The sequence below is a fragment of the Lynx rufus genome, unplaced genomic scaffold, assembly GCF_022079265.1.
Source record: "Lynx rufus isolate CCGP_SWC_20201006 ecotype Redwood Valley unplaced genomic scaffold, mLynRuf1.p SCAF_12, whole genome shotgun sequence".
NCBI classification, from domain to species: domain Eukaryota; kingdom Metazoa; phylum Chordata; class Mammalia; order Carnivora; family Felidae; genus Lynx; species Lynx rufus.
In genome coordinates this window covers 29,953,644-29,971,512 of record NW_025814826.1, presented here as the reverse complement: position 1 = coordinate 29,971,512, position 17,869 = coordinate 29,953,644, and the positions used below count along the sequence as shown (strand labels likewise).

Here is a 17,869-nt window from a genome sequence, read left to right as displayed (position 1 = left end):
AAAGGCCATAGCAGATCTCTCTCTATGTATATGTTGTACTCTTTACAGGGGAAGCTTTCATTTCTCCTTCATGGATCTGCATTTCACGTGTTCTTAGCCTGGTTACACCCATCATTCAGTCAACTAGGTCACTCAATGAACACTGAGAGTCCACTCTGTCCCAGACCTAGGGCTAGGGACTGTGCTCCCGGATCTCACATTAGCGGGCACTCACTCATTCTCCTGAGAATCATCTTTCCTTCTGGTCAGATTAACATGTTTCTCTGGTTAGAAGAAGCCCTCCAAAGACAGTTCAGTGTATAAACAGGGAAGTGAATGCCTGTTTCCGCAGGGCATTTGGCTTACAAATAGTTTTGATAAAAAGAGATTGATAGTGTAATTACCCAGTCTTTATGCTCAGAGCACCTTGAAGAAGGAGTCTGAGACGATTTTGGAGATGAGAACTCCCCTTCCTTTTCATGAACTGGGTTAAGTACAGGAACACCACAAATGCTTATGTGCAAGAGGATATGGTACAAAGAACTCTTTCTGAAAACAGTCTTTGAGGTGGACGCCTGAACCATCCAACTGTGTGTCTCTGTGGAATGCCCGGTGCTATGAATTGAACTGCGCCCCTCCAAATTCATGTGTTGACGTTCTAACCCCCAAACCTCACACTGTGACTTTAGTGGAAAACCGAATCATTGCAGATATAATCAGTTGTGATGAGGTCATAACGGTGGGCCCTAATCTAACATGACGGGTATCCTCCTTATAAGGGAGAAGTATGGACACAGAGAAATATACGCAGGGACAATACCATATGAAGATGCAGGAAGAGATCTACAAGCCAAAAAAACAAAATGAAACAAAACAAATAAACAAAACCCAACCACCCAAGATTTCTGGCAAACCACAAGAAGGTAAGAGAAAAGCAAGGGACAGATTTCCCCCCACAATTTGCAGGAGGAACAAACTCTAGCAAAACTTGAGCTTGTACTTCTAGCCTCCAGAACTGTGAGACAATAAATTCTTGTTGTTTAGGCCACCCATTCTGTGGTTCTTTTTATTGCAGCCCCAGAAAAAAAAATATCCATCAATGGGGCAGAAAACATTGCACTGACATTTCTCTGAGAATTGTTATGTGCAAGAGGCTTAGGGCAAGTTGGGACACATTTAGGACATTTATTACCTTACTCCCAGGGGTGGAAGCTTACTATAAAAGAAACATCAACTTAAATGTACATCTAGAAAATAAAAAGATATAATACAGGTTTTCCTCTTAAAACATATTTTGACAAAATCTTTTTAAAAAGGTATTGAAAAAAACAGATTTATATGACTTTCCAGGAGAGAAAGACACAGAGGAAATATAGAGGAAATAAAAGATACAAAGAATGAGCAAGTGCTCTCAAATGCCGCAGTTCATTTGGGAAAAGTATAGCTGCATAGAATGTTCAGTAGAGAAAGAGAATGGTATACCCACACGCGCACACGCACACACACGCACACACACACACATTTTCTCCTGTTATGATCTCTACAATTTTCTAGAAAATCAGAATCACGTTTAATTTGAAATTGTGTTTATTTGTTTGTTTGTTTGTTTACCACTGTACAGATCAGGGATTCTCACAAATAGTTTGAAAAAACAATCTTAGGGATATGGGGGAGTTTGGGTGGATTGGAAGTTTACTTTTACAATCCCAAATTACAGAGCTGTGGATGACTTACTCTCCTGGTCACACTGATTCAATAACTTTCCAGCTCCTGGGGACTCTTCAGTCTCTTCCCCTCGTCCTTTCGCTTTCTTGAGTGGGCTACTAAATGAACTGAAAAAGAGAGATGAAATATGTTGCGTTTCTTTTAAGCTTTTCAGTTACTTTCATATTTGTAAGTAAAATATGAATAGGTCTTTTTCTTTTCTGCTATTTGCCATTTTCTTTGACTAGCCTGAGGCATCCCTTTGGTCTGAGGCAATGAGGTGGGCACAAGAGTGGGAATAAATTGCCACAATGAGGTTGAAAAGCATTCAACACAGGTTTTGCAATATTTGACGATAGACTTGAAGGCTTTTTCATATAAGGAAAAGGTCTTCTCTCTCCTCTTAGCGCAGAGCTCCGTACCTTCTCACACTGATGTGTTAAGAGTGAGTAACAGGGGCGCCTGGGTGGCGCAGTCGGTTAAGCGTCCGACTTCAGCCAGGTCACGATCTCGCGGTCCGTGAGTTCGAGCCCCGCGTCAGGCTCTGGGCTGATGGCTCAGAGCCTGGAGCCTGTTTCCGATTCTGTGTCTCCCTCTCTCTCTGCCCCTCCCCCGTTCATGCTCTGTCTCTCTCTGTCCCCCCAAAAAATAAATAAACGTTGGGAAAAAAAAAATTAAAAAAAAAAAAAAGTTTAAAAAAATAAAAAAAAAAAGAGTGAGTAACAGACATAAAAAAAATATTGATTTCCTCAGAACTGCTGGGGGTTTAAAGTAAGGCCTGGGGCCAGGAATGTGGACCGGCCATGCTTGCTGGGGTCAGGCCTTCAGTTCCTCACCACCACAAGAGAACCAGGAGCTGACAGAAGCCGCCGGCTGTCTCCCAGATGAGCAGCAACCAGCGGAACAAAACATCACCATGGAAACCAAAGGAATCAGAGGACAACAGGAGGATGCAAGATTTCCTTTACTTATGAGGTCATGTGAGCCACAACCTCCACCAGGAGAAAGAGATGTAAACTCTGAGTGGCTGCATATTTTGTTTAAAAGCATTAAATTATTGCATCAGGCTGTACTGCACTAATTAAAGGCGATCTTCTTCCTTTACTACCCAAGGTTCAGGGGCCTTTGAGGAAGATAAGATTAGTCTCAAGGAATGAAGGCAGATTCTCTTTGCACATCCATGTTACAGTGTGAGTATAGTTGCTATTCAGATTAATTTTATTAACTATTGCTTGGTTTTCTGACTGATGTACAAGATAAGATGAATTAAGAAATCCACACTGATGACCAATGTGGAGGGGATCTGAACAGGAACATTCTGTGCCCTCCCACTGACCAGCTCTCTTCACTTCTTAAGGGAACTGAGAATCTATGGGTGGTTTTGCAATTAAGAGGGGCTGTGGGTCTCTGCAGAAATCTTTCTTCTCAGGTTTAATATAATCATGAGCACTAATATTTCAGCCCTGTTGGTTACTGGGTAGAGTGAGGACAATGAGGTTACTCAAAGAAACTTGATGATAATGTAGGTAATATTGTTTCTCAAACAATAACCTAGGGAGAGTTTCTTTTTATTCTAACCTGTTATAGACATGGTGCTTCTATAAAATACAAAAAAATGAGTCGCTGAGGTCCGGAGAATTTCAGCGTGCTCCTGAAGATCATGAGTATTGGTGGTGGCACTGGTGAATGGCAAAGCTGGAACATTAATTAAGACGATCACCTCCTACTATCATTGGGCATGCACTTCTCCTTTTCTCTATATTCATAGCTACTGCATCAAAGACACTTTGCTATGAATATCTCTTCTAACCTCAGGAAAACAGTGAGTGGTTGAGGGATATCAGTTAAACAATGGAAGTCAGGGCTTTGCCCTAGAAACTGTACAATCACTAATTTAAGTAATACAGTTCTGTCCACTCAGAGCTAATAATCAGAGCTAATGACCGGGGAGTAAACTTTGCATTTAGACCATGATACGCTACACAAAACTTCTCAAACAAAGACAGCCAAATAAAACACTGAGTATCCTTGTTTTATAAATGACAATGCTGCATTAGGAACGCTCATGAGTGTGGGTAACACTCCCCAAGAAGCGTTGGGGGTGGAATAATAGGATTCCTAATTACATTACTTTCAAGTTTCTAAAAGGTAAAAACATCATGCTTCTGTAATAAGGACTGAAGGTATAAAGAAAATGTTTAAAAGGAAATGTTAATGGAAATAAAAACAGGTGGTATGTAAATTCCTAACAATAATCTCTAATTTGATGTATAATTTTCTGGTGAACAGGAAAACACAACAGTTAGCAGAGAACATGCTGCACTTGATAGCTTAACTGCATTTGGCTCCATTAGCCATTAAAAGAAAATATTTGCTTCTATTTTACCCTTACTTTTAACAAAGCCTTTTTTTTTTTTTTTTTTTTTGCTATGCTTTGAATTAGTCTTAATAGGACATCTATTTCACACTGGATAACTCCAAACTGCTTATTTAGGTGTTTCTATGGTTCAGTAACTAAGCATGGATGAATATGTAATTAGCTCTTAAACTCTACCCTAATAGGCAATATACGATCGCTGTTCTATAGAACTTCATTTAACATGTCCCTAAGCATTTTTAGAATGCTAAATAGACAGTATTACCTGGTATTTGCTTCAATGCAGTGAATTTATTCCCCAGTAGACACATAATCTATACAAAAGTTTGAGAAGAACTATTCAGTGTAGGGATATAAATATAAAATCTGTCACAGGGACTAGAATACACAGAACATTTAGGAAATTGAGAGGAAGTAGCTATGTCGCTGGACAGTCCTTACAGAATTCAATTTCATTTGAAGGCACAAACTAAAGTACCAAAATATAAAATGTCGATTGTTTTAGAAGTAAAATAACAGACATTTAAGTACGTGTTGGGCAACATGACTGGAGGAAGATGAACAACTGAAATTCAGTTAGAAAATGTTTTATGGTTTATCAAAAATTCTATCTGGAAATGACAAGAATGTCCCTGAAATTGTTACAACAAGGAACATTCTTTTTCCTCCTCCTAAAAGTTGCCTTATGAGCTACGAGATGCTAAGAAAGCTTTCTGCAACATGTTATGATTACAAGAAAGATCAAGGGCAGGAGGGAGATATAAAAATAAAGTTGTTTTCTGAAATAGTAAGAAAATAACAAGAATGCTAAAAATTTTCCACTGAGTCCTCAATTGAATTTAGAAATAAAACAATGACTTTATGATTCTATTAATAAATATTTTATTGGGTTCAGGGAGAATTTTTCATGATTATTGCGTACAGATCAGTAATTCCTGTAAACCTGTAGACTCTGCTTTTGGCATCTTTGAATAAGGTAAGTGGATTCAACAGCAGTTTTCAACAAATCTCTGCTTAGCCCTAGTTAATAGACTCAGGAATTACGTAGAAAGTCAGTTGTCAATGAAAGATTACTTCAAAATGCATTCAGTTGGACATGTAAGTGAAAGAACTTAGAATACATTTTTTAAAATTTCTGTTTGACTCCAGGCATATTCCAAGTTAACTTATCTGTGTATAAAAGTCTGTTTTTATTTTATGTATATATAAAAATATATTTCTTTCTAATTCTGAGGAAAACCTTCAGTCACCTTATGTTTTTAGAATTTTACTTTGTGATTGTTTTGTTGACTACGTATCACCTGTTTTCTTGATTATTAAAGTGAAGCATGCTCTTGGCATGAAATGGGAAAAAATGAAAATGTGTATGCTGACTTCCTGTCTCACTCCTTGCTGGGGGTAGGTCCAACAGTTTTGAGTGAAGGCAGAGGGGGTTGGAGGGATTTAATAACAAGAATTATTGGAGATGGCAAAGGCATACAAGTTAATGAGTATAAATAAAAATAATTAAGTTGGAATATTCGGAAGAAACTCCAAAGTTTTCTAGACTTTATTGAGAGATAAAACAAGGAAAGAAGGATAAAATATTCAGTGGCATCTTCACTCCAGAAGTAATTTCCAACTACAGTGGAACTGTGCATGCTCCAGTCTATTTCTCTCCCTGCTAATGACATATCATTAATCTTCACAAAATGCAGCCAGTAATTAGAGGTGGAGCCACAACAGTCTAATCAGCTCCACCACGAAGGGATGCTCAGGAAAATACCTCTGGATACTGGTAACATATCGCTTCTCCTCTAAACTCTAAAATACAGCATTGTCTTGACTTCAGCAACAATATGAAGAAGAACCATGGTCAGGGTCAGAAGAACTGCCTTATATAGTTGGTGTGGATGTTGAACATTCTTGGCACTTTCCATGAAGATGGCTTCTGTGCCTTTAATCACCTATGAGGTCTGCATCTTTTAGAGCAGAGGTTCGGCGGGGTAAATGAGCAGAAAAATCAATCAACTCCTCACTGGGAAGCAACATAAGCAACATTGTTAATGGGTATTATGTTTTGGTTCTTTTTTTCTATTAGCAATAATCGCGCCTCAGATAAACCTCATTGGCTATGATTCTGCCACTGCACAAAGCTTGGTTCTTCTTTTCTATGCAATTTAAAAATTATGTCGCTGAGATTATACTGTATCGTGTAATTCTGTTTATGACTTTTCTGCATATATATGCATACATATATATTTATACATGTATATATTTTTCATATCATTAATCATTCTTCACAAAATGATCTTAATGGTTGCATTTTGCTTGCTAAGATTTTTTTCAGGTTAATGCATTTTTTAAATTTCTAAATATTCTATTTCCTTGTGTCATCTTCAACTTCTTTCATAAGTGTTTTATAATTTTCAGAGTACAAATCTTTTACCTCTTTGGTTAGGTTTATTCCTTGGTATCTTATGGGTTTTGGTGCAATTGTAAGTGGGATCAATTCTTTGATATATTTTTATGCTGCTTCACTATTGGTGTACAGAAATGCGACAGATTTCCGTATTGATTTTGTATTCTGCAACTTTACTGAATTTGTGTATCAATTCTAGCAATTTTTTGGTGGTCTTTTGGGTTTTCTATATAAAGTATCATGTCATCTGCAAATAGTGAAAGTTTGACTTCTTCCTTGTCAATTTGGATGTGTTTTATGTCTTTTTGTTGTCCGATTGCCGAATTCCATACTGTCAATATTCTTAGCTTCCCTAACTATTGTCCTCTTAGTTGCAATGAAGACCATTTCCTTGTTCTACTATTACAACAATGTGGCAATGAAAACTCTTACATGTTTTTATATATGTCTTCTATATTCTTCTATATATGTCTATCTGTCCACGATAGATATTTCAACATATGATTATCGGGGTAAAGAGTGCACTTTTCTTGGGTAGGTACTGCCTGGTTCATGATCAAGAAGTCATTCCAAAAAGAAATGTCTGCTTCCTTTATCCTCATTGTCTTTCTCTTCCAAGTTTCTCTTTTACCAACATACATCCTTCTCTCAAAATCCCTCAGTTTGGTATCTCTTCCTGCTTCCTTGGAAACTCCATTCCTCTCCACATGAATTAAAGATTCATCCTCTTGGTCCATTTCAGTACTGTGGACACTACAGGGGCACCGTAAGAGGAGCACCTCAAGAAGGTCTCCTCAGTGGGCGCTTGGGTGTCTCAGACAGTCAAGTATCCAACTCTTGATTTCAGCTCAGGTCATAATCTTGCAGTTTGTAGGATTGAGCCCTACCTTGGGTTCTGCACTGATGGCTTGGAGCCTGCTGGGGGTTTTCTCTCTCCTTCTCTCTCTGCCCACCCCTGCTCACTCACTCACATTCTCTTTCTCTTTTTCAAAATAAATATATAAATTAAAAAAAAAAAAAGGTCTCTTAGGCTTGATCACTAGCTCTGCACAATGCTGTGGGCTTTCTAGAAGATATGAAGGTTTGGTTCTAGCTCAAACTGGAATTCCTTTCAAAATAGCCATGGCTAACTTTCTTACCAAATCTCCAGGATGTTGGTATATTTCACCAAGACTGTATCATGTTTGCTCAAAAATGGTACACTCTGCATTTGTATTAGGGAGGGAAGATTCTATCAGTATGACCTTGTCTTTGATCCTTTTAGAAAAATAAATCCCATCATAATTATACTAAACCCAATCTCAGTTTGTAACACAGGAGAAACTACACTGGGTAAGCATGATGCTACCCTGTAGGAATTATACCAACTCTGATGGTATCCTTTTGCTCCGAATGTGAAGGGGCTTGGCAGATTGCATATTAATCACACCATACATGCACATTCACACTTAACTCTCACAAGATGCCAAGTGGTTGCTATCATCGTTCCCTTCTGGTAGATAAGGGTATGTACTCAATCTTAAGTGGTTACATAATTTAAGATCACAAAAGTAATTCAAAACAGCAGGACTTTGTCTAACTTTTGAGGACCATGACATTAGTCCCTAGGCAATCACCACCACCACCAGCACCATCATCATCAGTATCATCATATAACATTTAAATAGTTTTCACTATGTGTTAGTCTCAGTCTAAATCCTTCACCAAATTGGTGACCCAATGGAATAGGCGATCTTATTACCGTCTTTTGACACAACTCTTTGAGGTAGGCAGTATAATTGTTACTATTTTATACGTGAAAAAAACTGGAAACAGAGAGGTCATAAAATTGTACAAATGTCGTACAGCTCAAATATCATAGAGCCAGCTTGACTAACCTTTGCCTTTACTAATTTGGAGTTTATGATCTAGATGTGACCATCACAGATAACAATGAAGAGAAAACAGTTCCTTGTGATACAGTATACCAATACTGAAAAATTCTTTAAATAAGCATTGTTTTACCTGACTTATGAGGTTGCTGTAAAATTTTATAATAATGTTTGCAATTTTTTTCATCATAAAAATAGTACATGTTCATTAGCAAATCATATGTTTCCTAACAAAGTAGGGAATAAACTCGCTTCTATTATCATGCCAGGACCTCTTGTTTAGCATGCTGCTGTATTTTCCAGGTTTTAAAAATACAAATATATAAACAAAATTGGGGTCATTACTAATTTTTCCATTTTGAGTCCTTATATCTCAACAGTATGCTTTCTATGCTGTTTGAATATTTACTTATTTATTTACTTTTATTTTTTTTGTTTTTTTTAATTAAAAAATATTTTGAGAGAGACAGAGAGAGGGAGACAGAATGAGAGCTGAGAAGGAGCAGAGAGAGAGGGAGAGAGAGAATCCCAAGCTCCACACTGTCAGCACAGAGCCCCATGCGGGGCTTGATCCCACGAACCATGAGATCAGCACTTGAGCTGAAATCAAGAGTCAGACACTTAGCCAACTGAGCTACCAAAGTACCCCTATTTACTTTTATTTTTGAAAGAGAGAGTGTGAGTGTGGTAGAGGGGCAGAGAGAGATAAGAAGGGAATCTTAAGCAGGCTTCACCCTCAGTGCAGAGCCCAGTGCAGGGCTTGATCCCATGACTCTGGGATCATGACCTGAGCAGAAATCAAGAGTTGAAGCTCAACCTACTGAGCCACGCAGGTGTCCCTATATTATTTGAATACTTATAAAGTTAGTTCTAGGAACCGTGGACTTTGGGAAGTGAGGGGACTTCCCTCTAGTTATATGTGTCAATATCAAGGGAAAACACATGGCTTCTTATACGGATTTTCTCCCAGTTTGGGACATATATTTACGTGGGTATTTTTTCCTCTCAAGTCGTGGATTCTAACTGCCATTTAGTACTTTCACATAATTTTGTCTAGTGCTTTCTTCGTGTCAATTCTTGAGCATCCACTGAAAAATTACCAGGGTTCCCTGAGGGTATTTTGTTCTGCATCATCTCTGCTGGTGATCATTAACCAAAATGTGTGAATTGGTTTCAAAAGCACCATTTTTAAAAGCTTTTTTCGGTCTATTGAGCTCACAGGGAGTTAATCAAAGCAACTCCAGCCAGAGCTGGTGATTACCATTTGTCCTTCCACAACCCTTGCTTTGGCCCGAAAGTGGACCACATCCTTATCATCCTTGGCTAGTAAATGTAAACCAAATGATGTGTTTCACCACCTGAAATGAACTGAATCTTAATCAGAAAGTGAAGTGATAGGATCACCATATTTTTTCCTGAACTGAAATACAATTCACATGTAACATATAAACTTTCTAGCTACATTTTACTTCAGAAACTCTCTATGAATCCTGTATAAAATGTATTAACATTCTATGTGCTTTACTAATAGATGCTAACACTTTTAGAGTGCTTATAATATACTCAAAATGCCCTAAACACTGCACATGTGTTATTTTATGTAAGCTCATAACACATCCATGAGATGTTATGGGCTGAGTGTGTTCCTCCAAAATTCATATGTCGAAGCCCTAACCCCCAATTTGATGGTATCGGAGGTGGGGACTTTAGGTGGTATTAGGTTTAGATGAGATGATGAGGGGGTAGTCCTCATGGTAGGGTTAGTGCCCTTAGATAAAGAGGTCAGAAAGATTGCTTCCAATCTTCTGTCTGTCTCTTTGCCATTCAAAGCCACAGCCAGAAGATGACTGTAAGCCAGAGAGAGAACCCTCACCTTGAATATGACCATGCTGACAGTCTGATCTTGGATTTCCCAGCCTTGAGACTGTTTGAAATTAATCTTTCTTATTTAAGGCACTCAGTCTGTGGTTATTTTGTTATAGTGCACCAAGCAGACTAAGACATAAGTATGTATTGTATGATTACAGATGAAACAGAAGCTTGGGGAGGTAAAGTAACTCACAAAGTCATTTTTCTAGAGAGCTGGAATAAACCATGACCACTAAATCTAGTGCCCAACACCTAATCACCATGCGATATTGCCTCCTCCCTCCCGGAGAGCCAAGCATGGAAAGAAAACCAGCCTTTCTGTGAAATATTGACAGAAATTCACAGAATTTCTTGATGTTGTTAATACACGCAAGGCAACCTAGTCCTGGAATTCAGGCGACCCATTTTATTGATGTTGTACTGAGCCCAGCATCACAAATGATCACAATAACTTCCAGGATGGTAATAGTTAACAAGTTTTATCCATATTACCCATTTTACTACAATTTATTCTTTTGATAATTATCATACTTCATTTTAAAGTAATGCTTTTTTTTCATAGACACCAAATGAATGACTTCAGCCTTTCATTCACTCAGTGCCAAATACACTAGGATGGAAGTAACGGAGTTTTGTCTCTAGATACTCATTCTTTTTCATTCATTTATTATACACACTCTTATTTAGTGCCTCCGTGTCAGGCACTCTTCAAAGCATTGGGAAACAATGGTGAGCAAAACAGATAAAGGTACCTGCCTTCACAGAACGTATATTCTGGTGAGGAAAGAGAGACTGATAATAAACAAAAAATCAAGTAAATCAATGCTTAAGATAATTTCTTGCAGTAGGAACTGTTATGGAAAAAGTAAAACAGAGACAAATGAATGAGGGGCTTCAGTCAGAGAACATTTCTTAGGGATGCCAACATTTGCACTGATGCTTGAATTATGAGTGAGAAATTATAAGGAAAGGCATTCCAGGCAAAAAGAACAGAGAATGCAAAGTCCTAGAGTCAGAATGAACTTCCATATTCCAGGGAATAAGGGGAGATTTGTTTTTAGAGCCAAAGTCCCATTTTCTTTAGGATCAATTTGATTTATTTCAGACCCTAGACATAAACCAGTTTGCATGGCTGGATTAAATAACCTAGTGAACTCTGACCCACGTTGCTTAGGCATTAAGGTTGTCAAGTACCCATTTGGGTTTTGTTTATGTCTTCCTTCCTGTTGAATGTTGTCCTATTTGAAATCTTTCCAGCATTTACTCTAAAAAGGAAGCATAGGTCATTTAAATGAGAGAGCAAGCAGACAGGAGATGCTGTAAATCAGAGCATTACTGGTCATGATTGGATTTTGAACATATTCCAGGAATACTTTTTGCATTCCTCTCCAACCTCTTTTGATCTGATTGATTTATGCTAGAAATTATGATCTCATGTTACAGTCTTCTCTTGGTTTGCTGCTGGGATACTGGTGCTTTACAATGGCAGTGATAATGAACATAGTGAAATCATTAAATTCCTACAGCCATTAGCAGAAGAATTTGGGGTGGGGGACTTAATTTTTCTATGCAAGAAGTTCCATTTGAGTCACTAATTCGAGTAATGGAAACCCACATGCCACTAATGACTCAGACCACTTCACTAGGGCGTGCCTTAGTATACATGTTGGGCAAGGCCATCAAGGCAGATGACAACACATTTGTTGAGCAGAAGAAAAATTTACAGTTAAGGGTCTTAAGATAAAAAGCATGTGTGTGGAAGAAATATCTCTTTCCTTTACCAGAAATTCCCTTCTTTATCAATATTTTGTCTAATTAATAGCCTAAAAATATAAACAGAATCATATAAGCTGGTTTCTAAAGTCTAATTTCAGAAATAAGAAAGAAAATATACAGGGAAAGCGATATATATCGTTATATTACTATGTATCATGATGCCAAAATAATAATTCTCTGACGACAAAGGTGAGTCTTAATTTAGTAGGATCATCAGATGACCAGGCCATGAGAAAACCTTGAAAATTGTGTCATTTTTTAAAGGAAAATTATTTGTCAAATAATTTTGAATATTTAATGATGTATCGAGAAGTATTTATTTTCAAAAGGTTGTAGGCCATGTTAGCTATTAGGATTTGCTTTTTTTCTATTCCAAAAGAAGTCCTATAGTCACCTGTTATTAGCTAATATCACAGGAATGTTAATGAGAACACCTTATTTAGGGGAGACAAATATGCTTCCTCAGAGGCTTTGAAAAAAAAGCTTAATGCTACATTTACCCATTAAATTAAATTCTGCCACATAGGCAGTTTTTAATAAAAGTTTTAATTTTGTTTCCCAGTAAATCTAGCTCTGCACAGACATTTACCATTTAAAAATTAACTTGCAAGTAGCTGCTGCAGTGTATCTGTCAGAGGCAGAAGAGGTGTCTAATCATAAAAGTCTGCAGTGATAAATAAAGAACAATTATCTCATGGCATTTGGTGATTTGGAAACCCATAGATTTAGACATAAATGGGGACTCACATGCCTCTCTCATGCTTATCTTTATGGGAGGACAGGGCATAGCAAGTGGGGATTTATGGTCCTCAGATAAGCATGAAGACAGTTCTACAGATTCTATTCTTCTTGCCCTGTTGGCACATATTCTCAACGTGCCCTGTTGGTGCATATTCTCAGGATACCACCTGAAATGCCTGGAATTCCAACATAATTCATTTCACAGGTGTTTGTTGGCATTTCAGAAAGCCAGGACCACTCATCACATTGCCTTACTGAAGAACCAGGATAGGCTGATCTTCACAAACAACAGAACCATCATTTTTTAAAAACAGAATTTATGTGAAACATAAAAGCAATGGTGCTTATACTAGAGTTGCTGATAGCAATATACTTAGAATCTTGATTGGAAGGAAAACATGGAAGATCTTCCTTTATGTGGTAAATTTGAGAAAAAAAATCATTCTGTTCAATAATTACCCAGAAGCCAGTAATACCTAGAATGAAAAAGAATCTATTTTTTGCTCTTTCCAAGTATGATTAATATTCAAAAAATGTCAACTATACATGCATATAATCAGATAAGACAAATACTGAGAGAATTACATTGGAAATTATTTTGTATTATCTGAAAGACAAGAAAAATTTTAAATTCTAAGCATAACCAGAACAATTATTTGATAGTTATATGTAAATCTATTAATGAATTATGTAAATATGAGATAATATATTACTGAATCTTAGCAAGTCATTTTTATTCAGAACGCTTTGGAAGCTTTTGTACATAATGAAGTGTGTTGAGAATATTTCAGCTTAGTTAACAGCTATCTTTAAAAAAAAGACATATTAAACATTTTTTAAGTCATAGGCTGGGAAATGTTTGCAAAGTGAATTCAAATAATTAGAATTACTTAAATCCATCTAGGATTTTTAAATCATTTAGAAGTTTACTAAACAATTATAAGGATAAGAAAATGGGATTCAAAAATCAGAATCTGGTTGAGTGTGATTTTTAAACCTGGCTAAATAAGAAAGATGATTTATTAGAAGCTTAATTTATACTTTGGAGGCCTAAAAAGGGAATATTTTAGATTTGTTAAGTCAAGATTTGTTCTAGATACACCAAGTTCACAGTGCCTGCAATTCCAGAAACACTGATGGCTTGTATCATCACTTAGACTTCTCAGACAAAGCATTGCAAGAAATAGAAATGAGCAAAACAGCATTACATCAAATTTTGTTGCTTTACTGAACTGTCTGCATAAGGGACCCTCATTACATACTATTGAAAATATTTTTAGTCAAAACTGTGATTGTAAGTATTATTTATTGCTTTCGCAGGTTGAAATTTAACGTATCTATTCATTCACTCAGTAATTCAATGAGTAGAATGCCCACCAAGTATCACACCCATTCAAGGCACTGGCCATTTAGAAGTGAACAAAAAAGGAAGAAACAGTCCCTACTGTGAATGAAATTATCAATTAAGTACAATATCGTAAATATGAAAATAGATGTGTCACACTGGCTAAAATCAATTTTTTAAATAAACATCAGCTGTGTTAATGGCCAAAAGTCTTCAGGAAATGACATCTGCTCTGAGAGGGATAACATATCGGTATATTTTTAGGTGTAGCATAGCTGACCTGCAATATTTTGGAACTCTCACTTCTTAGGGAAAATAAATTCCTAAACTGAAAATCTGACTCAAAATATCTCACTTACATTTCACTTGAGTGAAAAAAAAAACTACACGTAGATGAACAGGTAGGTAAATTGATAAACAACAGAGAAAAAACAAACACAATGTTCTATATCCAGGTTCCTCTAATATTTTCCAGGAGCAGTTCAATTAGTCCATCGTCAATAATCAGGAAGGATATTTAAGTATGATACGTGCCAAAACTAACATCACTTTTGACACAATTGCTTTGGCAACCACATAGATGAAGTAAATAACTCTACCCAGCAAGTTAAATCACTTAGTTATACAGAGGTTCACTTCAAAGCTAGTGATCCTCATGGTTTCTAAGGATGCATTCATATGCACACCTTATAGGAACTATAATACAGGTAGGTGTTTGATAACTCTTGTACTCAAAAGCTTCTGCTTCTTTAATATACTGACATGAAAACTTTGGAGTTTCTAACAAATACTTTGTGACCATTAAAGTAGATTCATTGCTACCTCTGAGCAAAGTACTATCCTAGGTTTTAGATGTCCCTGTGGGGCCACTTTTTATTCTGAGATAATATTGGTAGCAACAGCAATGGCCAATATTTATTATTTTGAGATAGCAATAATGCTAATGGTAATAACAGTAATGATAGTAATAGTTGACTTACCCCATGCTAGGCACTGTGCTGAGTGCTTACATACATTATCTCACTTGATCATCTAAACAACTTAAAACTTTTTTTTTTTAATTTTTTTTTCAACGTTTATTTATTTTTGGGACAGAGAGAGACACAGCATGAACAGGGGAGGGGCAGAGAGAGGGAGACACAGAATCGGAAACAGGCTCCAGGCTCTGAGCCGTCAGCCCAGAGCCCGACGCGGGGCTCGAACTCACGGACCGCGAGATCGTGACCTGTCTGAAGTCGGACGCTTAACCGACTGCGCCACCCAGGCGCCCCAACAACTTGAAACTTTTAATAGTGGAAAGTGAAATGCAAGGAGGGAGTGTTATGAAGACAGTAAGGGGGTGATGTTCTGGATTTGGCTCAAATTTAACCAATTCCAAAGTCTGTATCTATAATTCCAGTTCGAAATAAAACCTCAACACTTTTAACTACACTTGGAAAATTTAAGGGTATACCAATCCTGTTTTACCATGACCTAGATAATGTCGATATTTAGGTTCCTGCCAGCAATCTTTATTTTGAGGAGTTTTCCCTAGAGCTCCTCCCGAAGTTCAGCTGGATCAGTGGGTATTTATAAAGGATCACCTAAGAATAGTAGTCACGTAATTTTAGGATTATTCAAGCTTCATTTCAGCATGCAGTGAGAAATATAGAAAGCTTACATGATTTGGCTATTAAGTTGGCTTTACAGAACCAAAAATTCATCTTATCTCTTTTAACGTTAGCTACCAAGTTCCTTTAAACTTTTGAGGATTATAAACATGCATGAAATTATTTTAATCGAACAAGAAGAATAAATGAGGTAGATAAGATGAAGGAAAAAGATGATAGTAAAACTAAGAATACAATTATGCTGCAGCCAAACATACACGTAATCCTGCGATACGTCTGTGAAGTTGACTGAAAACTTCCTTTAAGGCCAGCGAAAGGAAGGTAATATAGTTGCTTATAAGATTTAGAGTCTACAAAAGATGAAAAACTAAGTAGTATTCAAGAAGACCACAGTGTTTTCAGATTCTGAATAACGAGAGAAATTTCTCTCCTGGGATCTAATAAAGACAAACTGTTCTTCATAGCACCTGACACTAGATTATGAATTCACGGAGTTGTTTCTTCCATTGCCCTGTATCACTGAGCCAAACCAGTGCCGCTTAAATGTGGATTTCTCTGGTAATCAATGGAATGCATCATATAAAAATTATTCCAGAAATAACATTTCTCCTGGACTGGCTTCGGATAAGGTTTGGATCACAAGAGTTTAAGGTTGCAGTCTTTGGCAAGAATCTGTAACGCCGGCATTTTACAAACTGAGAGAAATTTCGTTTGGTTTGATATAAGATAAAGATTTATTTTTTTAATGAAAAAAAAAAACATGATCCTAACCATGTTTATTTAAGATGTTTGTTTAAACAGATGGCTATCCCACCTTTTGGTGGAACTAGGTCAAGAGCAGTGAAGGAACAGAAAGGGCTATAGAAAGTGCGAGGAGGACCGAGCACTGGGTGTGGTATGTAAGTCATGAACCACAGGCATCTACCCCCCAAACCAAGAGCACACTTTACACACTGTATGTTAGCCAATTTGACAATCAATTATATTAAAATAAAGTGTGAGGAGGACCAGGACTGAAAACCTGGATGAATATCAGTAATAGGAGACTTTGGACAAGTTCATATACTTTTGTGCACATGTTTCCTTCCTGAAAATTGGAGGTAGTGGTAATTATTTCATATGGTTCTCATGAAGAGTGAGGGGATATGGTAGGGATCGAAACATGTATACTAGTACAGTAGTCTTCTTCAGAGCATATTTTTTAAATTAGAATTCGTCCTTGCCACTCATACTTCACTACCATGCCTTTGGTGTTATTGTATCTGTTAAATCAAATCAAACTTAGATGTATGCTAACACAAATAAATAACCATTTATATACACATCCACGTCAATGCCATGCTTAAGGCTGTGCACGTTGGAAAGCAGAGTCATTATCCAGTGGGCTTGATTAGCGGAAGCAGATGTGCTAACTCATGCGTGTGTGTAGATAGGCAGATAGAGAGAGATGATGAAATTATCCTAATACTCTTAGATAAGAGAAGCAGGGGTGGGGGAAGTACCCGTATGTGTTTGGATGACTCTGGGTACCTAGCTGCTAGTGGATCACGCCCTGGATGGAGCCTGGTTATACTTCCTGCCTCTCGGAGAAACTCTACAACTGGTACACCTGCACATTAAACATGGTGCTAGCACACTAGATGAGAAGTGACTGAAGGAGATGCCTGGGTAGATGGTGCTGTCCTGGTTATGGACTGCTGCTTAACAAGGAGGGATAGATAGTTAAGGGCGATGCTCGGAACTGGCACCGCACGATTCCCACAGTACTCTCTGCTGGTTAAAAGTGAAGCTAGAAAGAGTTTGCAAAGAGGAGAATAGCTGCGCTGATGAAGCTGAGCACAAGAGAATTTGAATTGAAGACGGATTTCGGCATCAAAGGTGAAGGTTAAAAGGCAGTGTTCATTTTGAAATCCGTAATTTGCTGCTTCCGGCAGTCAGTCACCCTATTGACGAGCTTGTGCTCCAGGGCAAGTGACTAGAAAGAGCTGTCACGCGTTGGCTGGTGGCCATCTCTGCTGAGTATACTGTGAAGGGAAAAAAAATACCTTCCTCCCACTGTGCCTAGTCATGGTGGGCTGACCTCTGATGAGTGAGCCCTGGAGCCAGCAGGATTGGAAGCCTGATTGGAAGCACGTCTGTGATAACGACGGAAGAAAAGAGCCAAATCGCTAAATCATGACAACCTTGTTTTCCTTT

General features: G+C 37.6%; 1 long non-coding RNA gene and 1 pseudogene across 1 annotated transcript in view; both read right to left on the bottom strand.

Annotated features, from left to right (window-relative positions):
• The window catches only part of LOC124507733 (uncharacterized), a 283,917-nt gene that overhangs the window by 84,431 nt on the left and 181,617 nt on the right, over positions 1–17,869 (bottom strand). Inside the window, exon 3 of the long non-coding RNA XR_006961116.1 lies at positions 1,714–1,811. This is a non-coding gene — a long non-coding RNA (uncharacterized LOC124507733). The remainder of the gene's footprint in view (positions 1–1,713; positions 1,812–17,869) is intronic.
• LOC124507957 (uncharacterized) lies at positions 6,019–6,197 on the bottom strand (annotated as a pseudogene).